The sequence below is a fragment of the Hemitrygon akajei genome, chromosome 28, assembly GCF_048418815.1.
Source record: "Hemitrygon akajei chromosome 28, sHemAka1.3, whole genome shotgun sequence".
Lineage (NCBI taxonomy): Eukaryota > Metazoa > Chordata > Chondrichthyes > Myliobatiformes > Dasyatidae > Hemitrygon > Hemitrygon akajei.
The window spans coordinates 27,249,784-27,265,856 of NC_133151.1; positions in this window are offsets into that span (position 1 = coordinate 27,249,784).

The following is a 16,073-nucleotide window of genomic DNA, read 5'->3' on the forward strand; positions in this document are numbered from 1 at the left end:
ACTCCAATACATATGGTGAGTAAAATAATTTTTACATCATGTTTGCACAGACTAGTTTTCAGAAAAATTCAACACTACACTCTCTTGAGCCGAATGCATTACCTTCTATTCTATGCATCTTGTGATATGGATGTGTACATAACTACTCAGGGTGAGATGGAACTAAATAGATATTGCATGTCTAGTACTGAGCAATGGAATACTCAAAGGCAAGCTGAATTCAGGAACATGCTTTATATCATTTAGAGTGGAAAAGCCAATATTTTTGTTTAGTTCTGTAAACGCGAATGTTCCATTGTGTACAAAAGGTGAGTTACAGAAAGCAACTCCTGGAAATTTTGTAGCAAACTGATAAAATTGGTTGTATACTACTCTAAATCATATGGTAAGTAAAATAATAAGGTTAACATCAAGTTAGCAAATAGTAGTTTTCAGCAAAATTGAAATCTACACACTATTCAGCTGAATGCATTACTTTCTGTTCTATGCATTTTGAGATCTGGATGTGTTCAGAACTACTGAGGATCAGCTGGAATTGTATCGATATTGCATGTCTACTTACAGAGCAATGGAATACTCAAAGGCAAGCTGAATTCAGGAACCTGCTTCATAACATTTAGAGTGGAAATGCCGATATTTTTGATTAGTTCTGTAAACGCAACAGTTCCATTGTGTACAAAAGGTAAAGAAACAGAAGGTCACTTCTCGCACATTCACAAAATTGGTTGCATGCTACTCTAAAACATATGGTGAGTAAAATAATTTTTACATCATGTTTGCACAGACTAGTTTTCAGAAAAATTCAACACTACACTCTCTTGAGCCGAATGCATTACTTTCTATTCTATGCATTTTGAGATATGGATGTGTACATCACTACTCAGGGTGAGATGGAACTATATAGATATTGCATGTCTTCGACTCAGAGACATGAAATACTTAAACGCAAGCTGAATTCAAGAACCTACCCCATAACATTTAGAGTGGAATCGCCTATTTCTTTGTTTAGTATTGTAAACGCAAATGTTCCATTATGTACAAAAGGTAACGAAACAGAAGGTCATTTCTCGCACACATAGAAAATTGGTTGCATGCTACTCTAAATCATATGGTAAGTAAAATAATAAGGTTAACATCAAGTTAGCAAATAGTAGTTTTCAGCAAAATTCAAATCTTCACACACTTGAGCCGAATGCATTACTTTCTGTACTATGCATTTTCAGATGTGGGTGTGTACAGAACTACTGAGAATCAGCTGGAATTGTATCGATATTGCATGTCTACTTACAGAGCAATGGATTACTCAAAGGCAAGCTGAATTCAGGAACCTGCTTCATAACATTTAGAGTGGAAATGCCGATATTTTTGATTTGTTCTGTAAACGCAACAGTTCCATTGTGTACAAAAGGTAAAGAAACAGAAGGTCACTTCTCGCACACTCACAAAATTGGTTGCATGCTACTCTAAAACATATGGTGAGTAAAATAATTTTTACATCATGTTTGCACAGACTAGTTTTCAGAAAAATTCAACACTACACTCTCTTGAGCCGAATGCATTACTTTCTATTCTATGCATTTTGAGATATGGCTGTGTACATCACTACTCAGGGTGAGATGGAACTATATAGATATTGCATGTCTTCGACTCAGAGACATGAAATACTTAAACGCAAGCTGAATTCAAGAACCCCCATAACATTTAGAGTGGAATCGCCAATATCTTTGTTTAGTATTGTAAACGCAAATGTTCCATTATGTACAAAAGGTAATGAAACAGAAGGTCATTTCTCGCACACATAGAAAATTGGTTGCATGCTACTCTAAATCATATGGTAAGTAAAATAATAAGGTTAACATCAAGTTAGCAAATAGTAGTTTTCAGCAAAATTCAAATCTTCACACTCTTGAGCCGAATGCATTACTTTCTATTCTATGCATCTTGTGATATGGATGTGTACATAACTACTCAGGGTGAGATGGAACTAAATAGTTATTGCATGTCTTGTACTCAGAGACATGGAATACTTAAAGGCAAGCTGAATTCAGGAACCTGCTTCATAACATTTAGTGTGGAAACGCCAATAACTTTGTTTAGTTCTGTAAATGCAAATGTTCCATTGTGTACAAAAGGTAATGAAACAGAAGGTCACTTCTCGCACACTGATTAAATTGGTTGCATGCTACTCTAAATCATATGGTAAGTAAAATAATGTTAACATCAAGTTAGCAAATAGTAGTTTTCAGCAAAATTTAAATCTGCACTCTATTGAGCTGATTGCATTACTTTCTGTACTCTGCATTTTGAGATCTGGATGTGTACAGAACTACTGAGGATCAGCTGGAATTGAATCGAGATTGCATGTCTACTACAGAGCAATGGAATACTCAAAGGCAAGCTGAATTCAGGAACCTTCTTCATAACATTTAGAGTGGAAAAGACAATATCTTTGTTTAGATCTGTAAACGCAAATGTTCCATTTCGTGCAAAACGTGAGTTACTGAAAGCAACTCCTGGACAATTTGTAGCACACTGATAAAACTGTTTCCATAATATAAATCATATGGTGAGTAAAATAATGTTTGCATCATGTTAGCACAGACTAGTATTCAGAAAAATTCCACACTACACCCTCTTGAACTGAATGCATTACTTTCTATTCTATGGATTTTGAGATATGGATGTGTACATAACTACTCAGGGTGAGATGGAACTAAATAGATATTGCATGTCTAGTACTGAGCAATGGAATACCCAAAGGTAAGCTGAATTCAGGTACATGCTTTATATCATTTAGAGTGGAAAAGCCAATATTTTTGTTTAGTTCAGTAAATGCAAATGTTCCATTGTGTACAAAAGGTGAGTTACAAAGCAACTCCTGGAAATTTTGTAGCACACTGATAAAATTGGTTGTATACTACTCTAAAACATATGGTGAGTAAAATAATTTTTACATCATGTTTGCACAGACTAGTTTTCAGAAAAATTCAACACTACACTCTCTTGAGCCGAATGCATTACTTTCTATTCTATGCATCTTGTGATATGGATGTGTACATAACTACTCAGGGTGAGATGGAACTATATAGATATTGCATGTCTTCGACTCAGAGACATGAAATACTTAAACGCAAGCTGAATTCAAGAACCTACCCCATAACATTTAGAGTGGAATCGCCAATATCTTTGTTTAGTATTGTAAACGCAAATGTTCCATTATGTACAAAAGGTAATGAAACAGAAGGTCATTTCTCGCACACATAGAAAATTGGTTGCATGCTACTCTAAATCATATGGTAAGTAAAATAATAAGGTTAACATCAAGTTAGCAAATAGTACTTTTCAGCAACATTCAAATCTTCACACACTTGAGCCGAATGCATTACTTTCTGTACTATGCATTTTCAGATGTGGGTGTGTACAGAACTACTGAGAATCAGCTGGAATTGTATCGATATTGCATGTCTACTTACAGAGCAATGGATTACTCAAAGGCAAGCTGAATTCAGGAACCTGCTTCATAACATTTAGAGTGGAAATGCCGATATTTTTGATTAGTTCTGTAAACGCAACAGTTCCATTGTGTACAAAAGGTAAAGAAACAGAAGGTCACTTCTCGCACACTCACAAAATTGGTTGCATGCTACTCTAAAACATATGGTGAGTAAAATAATTTTTACATCATGTTTGCACAGACTAGTTTTCAGAAAAATTCAACACTACACTCTCTTGAGCCGAATGCATTACTTTCTATTCTATGCATTTTGAGATATGGATGTGTACATCACTACTCAGGGTGAGATGGAACTATATAGATATTGCATGTCTTCGACTCAGAGACATGAAATACTTAAACGCAAGCTGAATTCAAGAACCCCCATAACATTTAGAGTGGAATCGCCAATATCTTTGTTTAGTATTGTAAACGCAAATGTTCCATTATGATCAAAAGGTAATGAAACAGAAGGTCATTTCTCGCACACATAGAAAATTGGTTGCATGCTACTCAAAATCATATGGTAAGTAAAATAATAAGGTTAACATCAAGTTAGCAAATAGTAGTTTTCTGCAAAATTCAAATCTTCACACTCTTGAGCCGAATGCATTACTTTCTATTCTATGCATCTTGTGATATGGATGTGTACATAACTACTCAGGGTGAGATGGAACTAAATAGATATTGCATGTCTAGTACTGAGCAATGGAATACTCAAAGGCAAGCTGAATTCAGGTACATGCTTTATATCATTTAGAGTGGAAAAGCCAATATTTTTGTTTAGTTCTGTAAATGCGAATGTTCCATTGTGTACAAAAGGTGAGTTACAGAAAGCAACTCCTGGAAATTTTGTAGCACACTGATAAAATTGGTTGTATACTACTCTAAAACATATGGTGAGTAAAATAATTTTTACATCATGTTTGCACAGACTAGTTTTCAGAAAAATTCAACACTACACTCTCTTGAGCCGAATGCATTACTTTCTATTCTATGCATCTTGTGATATGGATGTGTACATAACTACTCAGGGTGAGATGGAACTAAATAGATATTGCATGTCTAGTACTGAGCAATGGAATACTCAAAGGCAAGCTGAATTCAGGAACATGCTTTATATCATTTAGAGTGGAAAAGCCAATATTTTTGTTTAGTTCTGTAAATGCGAATGTTCCATTGTGTACAAAAGGTGAGTTACAAAGCAACTCCTGGAAATTTTGTAGCACACTGATAAAATTGGTTGTATACTACTCTAAATCATATGGTAAGTAAAATAATAAGGTTAACATCAAGTTAGCAAATAGTAGTTTTCAGCAAAATTGAAATCTACACACTATTCAGCTGAATGCATTACTTTCTGTTCTATGCATTTTGAGATCTGGATGTGTTCAGAACTACTGAGGATCAGCTGGAATTGTATCGATATTGCATGTCTACTTACAGAGCAATGGAATACTCAAAGGCAAGCTGAATTCAGGAACCTGCTTCATAACATTTAGAGTGGAAATGCCGATATTTTTGATTAGTTCTGTAAACGCAACAGTTCCATTGTGTACAAAAGGTAAAGAAACAGAAGGTCACTTCTCGCACACTCACAAAATTGGTTGCATGCTACTCTAAAACATATGGTGAGTAAAATAATTTTTACATCATGTTTGCACAGACTAGTTTTCAGAAAAATTCAACACTACACTCTCTTGAGCCGAATGCATTACTTTCTATTCTATGCATTTTGAGATATGGATGTGTACATCACTACTCAGGGTGAGATGGAACTATATAGATATTGCATGTCTTCGACTCAGAGACATGAAATACTTAAACGCAAGCTGAATTCAAGAACCTACCCCATAACATTTAGAGTGGAATCGCCAATATCTTTGTTTAGTATTGTAAACGCAAATGTTCCATTATGTACAAAAGGTAATGAAACAGAAGGTCATTTCTCGCACACATAGAAAATTGGTTGCATGCTACTCAAAATCATATGGTAAGTAAAATAATAAGGTTAACATCAAGTTAGCAAATAGTAGTTTTCTGCAAAATTCAAATCTTCACACTCTTGAGCCGAATGCATTACTTTCTATTCTATGCATCTTGTGATATGGATGTGTACATAACTACTCAGGGTGAGATGGAACTAAATAGATATTGCATGTCTAGTACTGAGCAATGGAATACTCAAAGGCAAGCTGAATTCAGGAACATGCTTTATATCATTTAGAGTGGAAAAGCCAATATTTTTGTTTAGTTCTGTAAATGCGAATGTTCCATTGTGTACAAAAGGTGAGTTACAGAAAGCAACTCCTGGAAATTTTGTAGCACACTGATAAAATTGGTTGTATACTACTCTAAAACATATGGTGAGTAAAATAATTTTTACATCATGTTTGCACAGACTAGTTTTCAGAAAAATTCAACACTACACTCTCTTGAGCCGAATGCATTACTTTCTATTCTATGCATCTTGTGATATGGATGTGTACATAACTGCTCAGGGTGAGATGGAACTAAATAGATATTGCATGTCTAGTACTGAGCAATGGAATACTCAAAGGCAAGCTGAATTCAGGAACATGCTTTATATCATTTAGAGTGGAAAAGCCAATATTTTTGTTTAGTTCTGTAAATGCAAATGTTCCATTGTGTACAAAAGGTAATGAAACAGAAGTTCACTTCTCGCACACTCATAAAATTGGTTGCATGGAACTCTAAATCATATGGTAAGTAAAATAATAAGGTTAACATCAAGTTAGCAAATAGTAGTTTTCTGCAAAATTCAAATCTTCACACTCTTGAGCCGAATGCATTACTTTCTATTCTATGCATCTTGTGATATGGATGTGTACATAACTACTCAGGGTGAGATGGAACTAAATAGTTATTGCATGTCTTGTACTCAGAGACATGGAATACTTAAAGGCAAGCTGAATTCAGGAACCTGCTTCATAACATTTAGTGTGGAAACGCCAATAACTTTGTTTAGTTCTGTAAATGCAAATGTTCCATTGTGTACAAAAGGTAATGAAACAGAAGGTCACTTCTCGCACACTGATTAAATTGGTTGCATGCTACTCTAAATCATATGGTAAGTAAAATAATGTTAACATCAAGTTAGCAAATAGTAGTTTTCAGCAAAATTTAAATCTGCACTCTATTGAGCTGATTGCATTACTTTCTGTACTCTGCATTTTGAGATCTGGATGTGTACAGAACTACTGAGGATCAGCTGGAATTGAATCGAGATTGCATGTCTACTACAGAGCAATGGAATACTCAAAGGCAAGCTGAATTCAGGAACCTTCTTCATAACATTTAGAGTGGAAAAGACAATATCTTTGTTTAGATCTGTAAACGCAAATGTTCCATTTCGTGCAAAACGTGAGTTACTGAAAGCAACTCCTGGACAATTTGTAGCACACTGATAAAACTGTTTCCATAATATAAATCATATGGTGAGTAAAATAATGTTTACATCATGTTAGCACAGACTAGTATTCAGAAAAATTCCACACTACACCCTCTTGAACTGAATGCATTACTTTCTATTCTATGGATTTTGAGATATGGATGTGTACATAACTACTCAGGGTGAGATGGAACTAAATAGATATTGCATGTCTAGTACTGAGCAATGGAATACCCAAAGGTAAGCTGAATTCAGGTACATGCTTTATATCATTTAGAGTGGAAAAGCCAATATTTTTGTTTAGTTCAGTAAATGCGAATGTTCCATTGTGTACAAAAGGTGAGTTACAAAGCAACTCCTGGAAATTTTGTAGCACACTGATAAAATTGGTTGTATACTACTCTAAAACATATGGTGAGTAAAATAATTTTTACATCATGTTTGCACAGACTAGTTTTCAGAAAAATTCAACACTACACTCTCTTGAGCCGAATGCATTACTTTCTATTCTATGCATCTTGTGATATGGATGTGTACATAACTACTCAGGGTGAGATGGAACTATATAGATATTGCATGTCTTCGACTCAGAGACATGAAATACTTAAACGCAAGCTGAATTCAAGAACCTACCCCATAACATTTAGAGTGGAATCGCCAATATCTTTGTTTAGTATTGTAAACGCAAATGTTCCATTATGTACAAAAGGTAATGAAACAGAAGGTCATTTCTCGCACACATAGAAAATTGGTTGCATGCTACTCTAAATCATATGGTAAGTAAAATAATAAGGTTAACATCAAGTTAGCAAATAGTACTTTTCAGCAACATTCAAATCTTCACACACTTGAGCCGAATGCATTACTTTCTGTACTATGCATTTTCAGATGTGGGTGTGTACAGAACTACTGAGAATCAGCTGGAATTGTATCGATATTGCATGTCTACTTACAGAGCAATGGATTACTCAAAGGCAAGCTGAATTCAGGAACCTGCTTCATAACATTTAGAGTGGAAATGCCGATATTTTTGATTAGTTCTGTAAACGCAACTGTTCCATTGTGTACAAAAGGTAAAGAAACAGAAGGTCACTTCTCGCACACTCACAAAATTGGTTGCATGCTACTCTAAAACATATGGTGAGTAAAATAATTTTTACATCATGTTTGCACAGACTAGTTTTCAGAAAAATTCAACACTACACTCTCTTGAGCCGAATGCATTACTTTCTATTCTATGCATTTTGAGATATGGATGTGTACATCACTACTCAGGGTGAGATGGAACTATATAGATATTGCATGTCTTCGACTCAGAGACATGAAATACTTAAACGCAAGCTGAATTCAAGAACCCCCATAACATTTAGAGTGGAATCGCCAATATCTTTGTTTAGTATTGTAAACGCAAATGTTCCATTATGATCAAAAGGTAATGAAACAGAAGGTCATTTCTCGCACACATAGAAAATTGGTTGCATGCTACTCAAAATCATATGGTAAGTAAAATAATAAGGTTAACATCAAGTTAGCAAATAGTAGTTTTCTGCAAAATTCAAATCTTCACACTCTTGAGCCGAATGCATTACTTTCTATTCTATGCATCTTGTGATATGGATGTGTACATAACTACTCAGGGTGAGATGGAACTAAATAGATATTGCATGTCTAGTACTGAGCAATGGAATACTCAAAGGCAAGCTGAATTCAGGAACATGCTTTATATCATTTAGAGTGGAAAAGCCAATATTTTTGTTTAGTTCTGTAAATGCGAATGTTCCATTGTGTACAAAAGGTGAGTTACAGAAAGCAACTCCTGGAAATTTTGTAGCACACTGATAAAATTGGTTGTATACTACTCTAAAACATATGGTGAGTAAAATAATTTTTACATCATGTTTGCACAGACTAGTTTTCAGAAAAATTCAACACTACACTCTCTTGAGCCGAATGCATTACTTTCTATTCTATGCATCTTGTGATATGGATGTGTACATAACTACTCAGGGTGAGATGGAACTAAATAGATATTGCATGTCTAGTACTGAGCAATGGAATACTCAAAGGCAAGCTGAATTCAGGAACATGCTTTATATCATTTAGAGTGGAAAAGCCAATATTTTTGTTTAGTTCTGTAAATGCGAATGTTCCATTGTGTACAAAAGGTGAGTTACAAAGCAACTCCTGGAAATTTTGTAGCACACTGATAAAATTGGTTGTATACTACTCTAAATCATATGGTAAGTAAAATAATAAGGTTAACATCAAGTTAGCAAATAGTAGTTTTCAGCAAAATTGAAATCTACACACTATTCAGCTGAATGCATTACTTTCTGTTCTATGCATTTTGAGATCTGGATGTGTTCAGAACTACTGAGGATCAGCTGGAATTGTATCGATATTGCATGTCTACTTACAGAGCAATGGAATACTCAAAGGCAAGCTGAATTCAGGAACCTGCTTCATAACATTTAGAGTGGAAATGCCGATATTTTTGATTAGTTCTGTAAACGCAACAGTTCCATTGTGTACAAAAGGTAAAGAAACAGAAGGTCACTTCTCGCACACTCACAAAATTGGTTGCATGCTACTCTAAAACATATGGTGAGTAAAATAATTTTTACATCATTTTTGCACAGACTAGTTTTCAGAAAAATTCAACACTACACTCTCTTGAGCCGAATGCATTACTTTCTATTCTATGCATTTTGAGATATGGATGTGTACATCACTACTCAGGGTGAGATGGAACTATATAGATATTGCATGTCTTCGACTCAGAGACATGAAATACTTAAACGCAAGCTGAATTCAAGAACCTACCCCATAACATTTAGAGTGGAATCGCCAATATCTTTGTTTAGTATTGTAAACGCAAATGTTCCATTATGTACAAAAGATAATGAAACAGAAGGTCATTTCTCGCACAGATAGAAAATTGGTTGCATGCTACTCTAAATCATATGGTAAGTAAAATAATAAGGTTAACATCAAGTTAGCAAATAGTAGTTTTCAGCAACATTCAAATCTTCACACACTTGAGCCGAATGCATTACTTTCTGTACTATGCATTTTCAGATGTGGGTGTGTACAGAACTACTGAGAATCAGCTGGAACTGTATCGATATTGCACGTCTACTTACAGAGCAATGGATTACTCAAAGGCAAGCTGAATTCAGGAACCTGCTTCATAACATTTAGAGTGGAAATGCCGATATTTTTGATTAGTTCTGTAAACGCAACAGTTCCATTGTGTACAAAAGGTAAAGAAACAGAACGTCACTTCTCGCACACTCACAAAATTGGTTGCATGCTACTCTAAAACATATGGTGAGTAAAATAATTTTTACATCATGTTTGCACAGACTAGTTTTCAGAAAAATTCAACACTACACTCTCTTGAGCCGAATGCATTACTTTCTATTCTATGCATTTTGAGATATGGATGTGTACATCACTACTCAGGGTGAGATGGAACTATATAGATATTGCATGTCTTCGACTCAGAGACATGAAATACTTAAACGCAAGCTGAATTCAAGAACCCCCATAACATTTAGAGTGGAATCGCCAATATCTTTGTTTAGTATTGTAAACGCAAATGTTCCATTATGTACAAAAGGTAATGAAACAGAAGGTCATTTCTCGCACACATAGAAAATTGGTTGCATGCTACTCTAAATCATATGGTAAGTAAAATAATAAGGTTAACATCAAGTTAGCAAATAGTAGTTTTCAGCAAAATTCAAATCTTCACACTCTTGAGCCGAATGCATTACTTTCTATTCTATGCATCTTGTGATATGGATGTGTACATAACTACTCAGGGTGAGATGGAACTAAATAGATATTGCATGTCTAGTACTGAGCAATGGAATACTCAAAGGCAAGCTGAATTCAGGAACATGCTTTATATCATTTAGAGTGGAAAAGCCAATATTTTTGTTTAGTTCTGTAAACGCGAATGTTCCATTGTGTACAAAAGGTGAGTTACAGAAAGCAACTCCTGGAAATTTGGTAGCACACTGATAAAATTGGTTGTATACTACTCTAAATCATATGGTAAGTAAAATAATAAGGTTAACATCAAGTTAGCAAATAGTAGTTTTCAGCAAAATTGAAATCTACACACTATTCAGCTGAATGCATTACTTTCTGTACTATGCATTTTGAGATCTGGATGTGTTCAGAACTACTGAGGATCAGCTGGAATTGTATCGATATTGCATGTCTACTTACAGAGCAATGGAATACTCAAAGGCAAGCTGAATTCAGGAACCTGCTTCATAACATTTAGAGTGGAAATGCCGATATTTTTGATTAGTTCTGTAAACGCAACAGTTCCATTGTGTACAAAAGGTAAAGAAACAGAACGTCACTTCTCGCACACTCACAAAATTGGTTGCATGCTACTCTAAAACATATGGTGAGTAAAATAATTTTTACATCATGTTTGCACAGACTAGTTTTCAGAAAAATTCAACACTACACTCTCTTGAGCCGAATGCATTACTTTCTATTCTATGCATTTTGAGATATGGATGTGTACATCACTACTCAGGGTGAGATGGAACTATATAGATATTGCATGTCTTCGACTCAGAGACATGAAATACTTAAACGCAAGCTGAATTCAAGAACCCCCATAACATTTAGAGTGGAATCGCCAATATCTTTGTTTAGTATTGTAAACGCAAATGTTCCATTATGATCAAAAGGTAATGAAACAGAAGGTCATTTCTCGCACACATAGAAAATTGGTTGCATGCTACTCAAAATCATATGGTAAGTAAAATAATAAGGTTAACATCAAGTTAGCAAATAGTAGTTTTCTGCAAAATTCAAATCTTCACACTCTTGAGCCGAATGCATTACTTTCTATTCTATGCATCTTGTGATATGGATGTGTACATAACTACTCAGGGTGAGATGGAACTAAATAGATATTGCATGTCTAGTACTGAGCAATGGAATACTCAAAGGCAAGCTGAATTCAGGAACATGCTTTATATCATTTAGAGTGGAAAAGCCAATATTTTTGTTTAGTTCTGTAAATGCGAATGTTCCATTGTGTACAAAAGGTGAGTTACAGAAAGCAACTCCTGGAAATTTTGTAGCACACTGATAAAATTGGTTGTATACTACTCTAAAACATATGGTGAGTAAAATAATTTTTACATCATGTTTGCACAGACTAGTTTTCAGAAAAATTCAACACTACACTCTCTTGAGCCGAATGCATTACTTTCTATTCTATGCATCTTGTGATATGGATGTGTACATAACTACTCAGGGTGAGATGGAACTAAATAGATATTGCATGTCTAGTACTGAGCAATGGAATGCTCAAAGGCAAGCTGAATTCAGGAACATGCTTTATATCATTTAGAGTGGAAAAGCCAATATTTTTGTTTAGTTCTGTAAACGCGAATGTTCCATTGTGTACAAAAGGTGAGTTACAGAAAGCAACTCCTGGAAATTTTGTAGCACACTGATAAAATTGGTTGTATACTACTCTAAATCATATGGTAAGTAAAATAATAAGGTTAACATCAAGTTAGCAAATAGTAGTTTTCAGCAAAATTGAAATCTACACACTATTCAGCTGAATGCATTACTTTCTGTACTATGCATTTTGAGATCTGGATGTGTTCAGAACTACTGAGGATCAGCTGGAATTGTATCGATATTGCATGTCTACTTACAGAGCAATGGAATACTCAAAGGCAAGCTGAATTCAGGAACCTGCTTCATAACATTTAGAGTGGAAATGCCGATATTTTTGATTAGTTCTGTAAACGCAACAGTTCCATTGTGTACAAAAGGTAAAGAAACAGAAGGTCACTTCTCGCACACTCACAAAATTGGTTGCATGCTACTCTAAAACATATGGTGAGTAAAATAATTTTTACATCATGTTTGCACAGACTAGTTTTCAGAAAAATTCAACACTACACTCTCTTGAGCCGAATGCATTACTTTCTATTCTATGCATTTTGAGATATGGATGTGTACATCACTACTCAGGGTGAGATGGAACTATATAGATATTGCATGTCTTCGACTCAGAGACATGAAATACTTAAACGCAAGCTGAATTCAAGAACCTACCCCATAACATTTAGAGTGGAATCGCCAATATCTTTGTTTAGTATTGTAAACGCAAATGTTCCATTATGTACAAAAGGTAATGAAACAGAAGGTCATTTCTCGCACACATAGAAAATTGGTTGCATGCTACTCTAAATCATATGGTAAGTAAAATAATAAGGTTAACATCAAGTTAGCAAATAGTACTTTTCAGCAAAATTCAAATCTTCACACACTTGAGCCGAATGCATTACTTTCTCTACTATGCATTTTCAGATGTGGGTGTGTACAGAACTACTGAGAATCAGCTGGAATTGTATCGATATTGCATGTCTACTTACAGAGCAATGGATTACTCAAAGGCAAGCTGAATTCAGGAACCTGCTTCATAACATTTAGAGTGGAAATGCCGATATTTTTGATTAGTTCTGTAAACGCAACAGTTCCATTGTGTACAAAAGGTAAAGAAACAGAACGTCACTTCTCGCACACTCACAAAATTGGTTGCATGCTACTCTAAAACATATGGTGAGTAAAATAATTTTTACATCATGTTTGCACAGACTAGTTTTCAGAAAAATTCAACACTACACTCTCTTGAGCCGAATGCATTACTTTCTATTCTATGCATCTTGTGATATGGATGTGTACATAACTACTCAGGGTGAGATGGAACTAAATAGATATTGCATGTCTAGTACTGAGCAATGGAATACTCAAAGGCAAGCTGAATTCAGGAACATGCTTTATAGCATTTAGAGTGGAAAAGCCAATATTTTTGTTTAGTTCTGTAAATGCGAATGTTCCATTGTGTACAAAAGGTGAGTTACAGAAAGCAACTCCTGGAAATTTTGTAGCACACTGATAAAATTGGTTGTATACTACTCTAAAACATATGGTGAGTAAAATAATTTTTACATCATGTTTGCACAGACTAGTTTTCAGAAAAATTCAACACTACACTCTCTTGAGCCGAATGCATTACTTTCTATTCTATGCATCTTGTGATATGGATGTGTACATAACTACTCAGGGTGAGATGGAACTAAATAGATATTGCATGTCTAGTACTGAGCAATGGAATACTCAAAGGCAAGCTGAATTCAGGAACATGCTTTATATCATTTAGTGTGGAAAAGCCAATATTTTTGTTTAGTTCTGTAAATGCGAATGTTCCATTGTGTACAAAAGGTGAGTTACAAAGCAACTCCTGGAAATTTTGTAGCACACTGATAAAATTGGTTGTATACTACTCTAAAACATATGGTGAGTAAAATAATTTTTACATCATGTTTGCACAGACTAGTTTTCAGAAAAATTCAACACTACACTCTCTTGAGCCGAATGCATTACTTTCTATTCTATGCATCTTGTGATATGGATGTGTACATCACTACTCAGGGTGAGATGGAACTATATAGATATTGCATGTCTTCGACTCAGAGACATGAAATACTTAAACGCAAGCTGAATTCAAGAACCCCCATAACATTTAGAGTGGAATCGCCAATATCTTTGTTTAGTATTGTAAACGCAAATGTTCCATTATGATCAAAAGGTAATGAAACAGAAGGTCATTTCTCGCACACATAGAAAATTGGTTGCATGCTACTCAAAATCATATGGTAAGTAAAATAATAAGGTTAACATCAAGTTAGCAAATAGTAGTTTTCTGCAAAATTCAAATCTTCACACTCTTGAGCCGAATGCATTACTTTCTATTCTATGCATCTTGTGATATGGATGTGTACATAACTACTCAGGGTGAGATGGAACTAAATAGATATTGCATGTCTAGTACTGAGCAATGGAATACTCAAAGGCAAGCTGAATTCAGGAACATGCTTTATATCATTTAGAGTGGAAAAGCCAATATTTTTGTTTAGTTCTGTAAATGCGAATGTTCCATTGTGTACAAAAGGTGAGTTACAGAAAGCAACTCCTGGAAATTTTGTAGCACACTGATAAAATTGGTTGTATACTACTCTAAAACATATGGTGAGTAAAATAATTTTTACATCATGTTTGCACAGACTAGTTTTCAGAAAAATTCAACACTACACTCTCTTGAGCCGAATGCATTACTTTCTATTCTATGCATCTTGTGATATGGATGTGTACATAACTACTCAGGGTGAGATGGAACTAAATAGATATTGCATGTCTAGTACTGAGCAATGGAATGCTCAAAGGCAAGCTGAATTCAGGAACATGCTTTATATCATTTAGAGTGGAAAAGCCAATATTTTTGTTTAGTTCTGTAAACGCGAATGTTCCATTGTGTACAAAAGGTGAGTTACAGAAAGCAACTCCTGGAAATTTTGTAGCACACTGATAAAATTGGTTGTATACTACTCTAAATCATATGGTAAGTAAAATAATAAGGTTAACATCAAGTTAGCAAATAGTAGTTTTCAGCAAAATTGAAATCTACACACTATTCAGCTGAATGCATTACTTTCTGTACTATGCATTTTGAGATCTGGATGTGTTCAGAACTACTGAGGATCAGCTGGAATTGTATCGATATTGCATGTCTACTTACAGAGCAATGGAATACTCAAAGGCAAGCTGAATTCAGGAACCTGCTTCATAACATTTAGAGTGGAAATGCCGATATTTTTGATTAGTTCTGTAAACGCAACAGTTCCATTGTGTACAAAAGGTAAAGAAACAGAAGGTCACTTCTCGCACACTCACAAAATTGGTTGCATGCTACTCTAAAACATATGGTGAGTAAAATAATTTTTACATCATGTTTGCACAGACTAGTTTTCAGAAAAATTCAACACTACACTCTCTTGAGCCGAATGCATTACTTTCTATTCTATGCATTTTGAGATATGGATGTGTACATCACTACTCAGGGTGAGATGGAACTATATAGATATTGCATGTCTTCGACTCAGAGACATGAAATACTTAAACGCAAGCTGAATTCAAGAACCTACCCCATAACATTTAGAGTGGAATCGCCAATATCTTTGTTTAGTATTGTAAACGCAAATGTTCCATTATGTACAAAAGGTAATGAAACAGAAGGTCATTTCTCGCACACATAGAAAATTGGTTGCATGC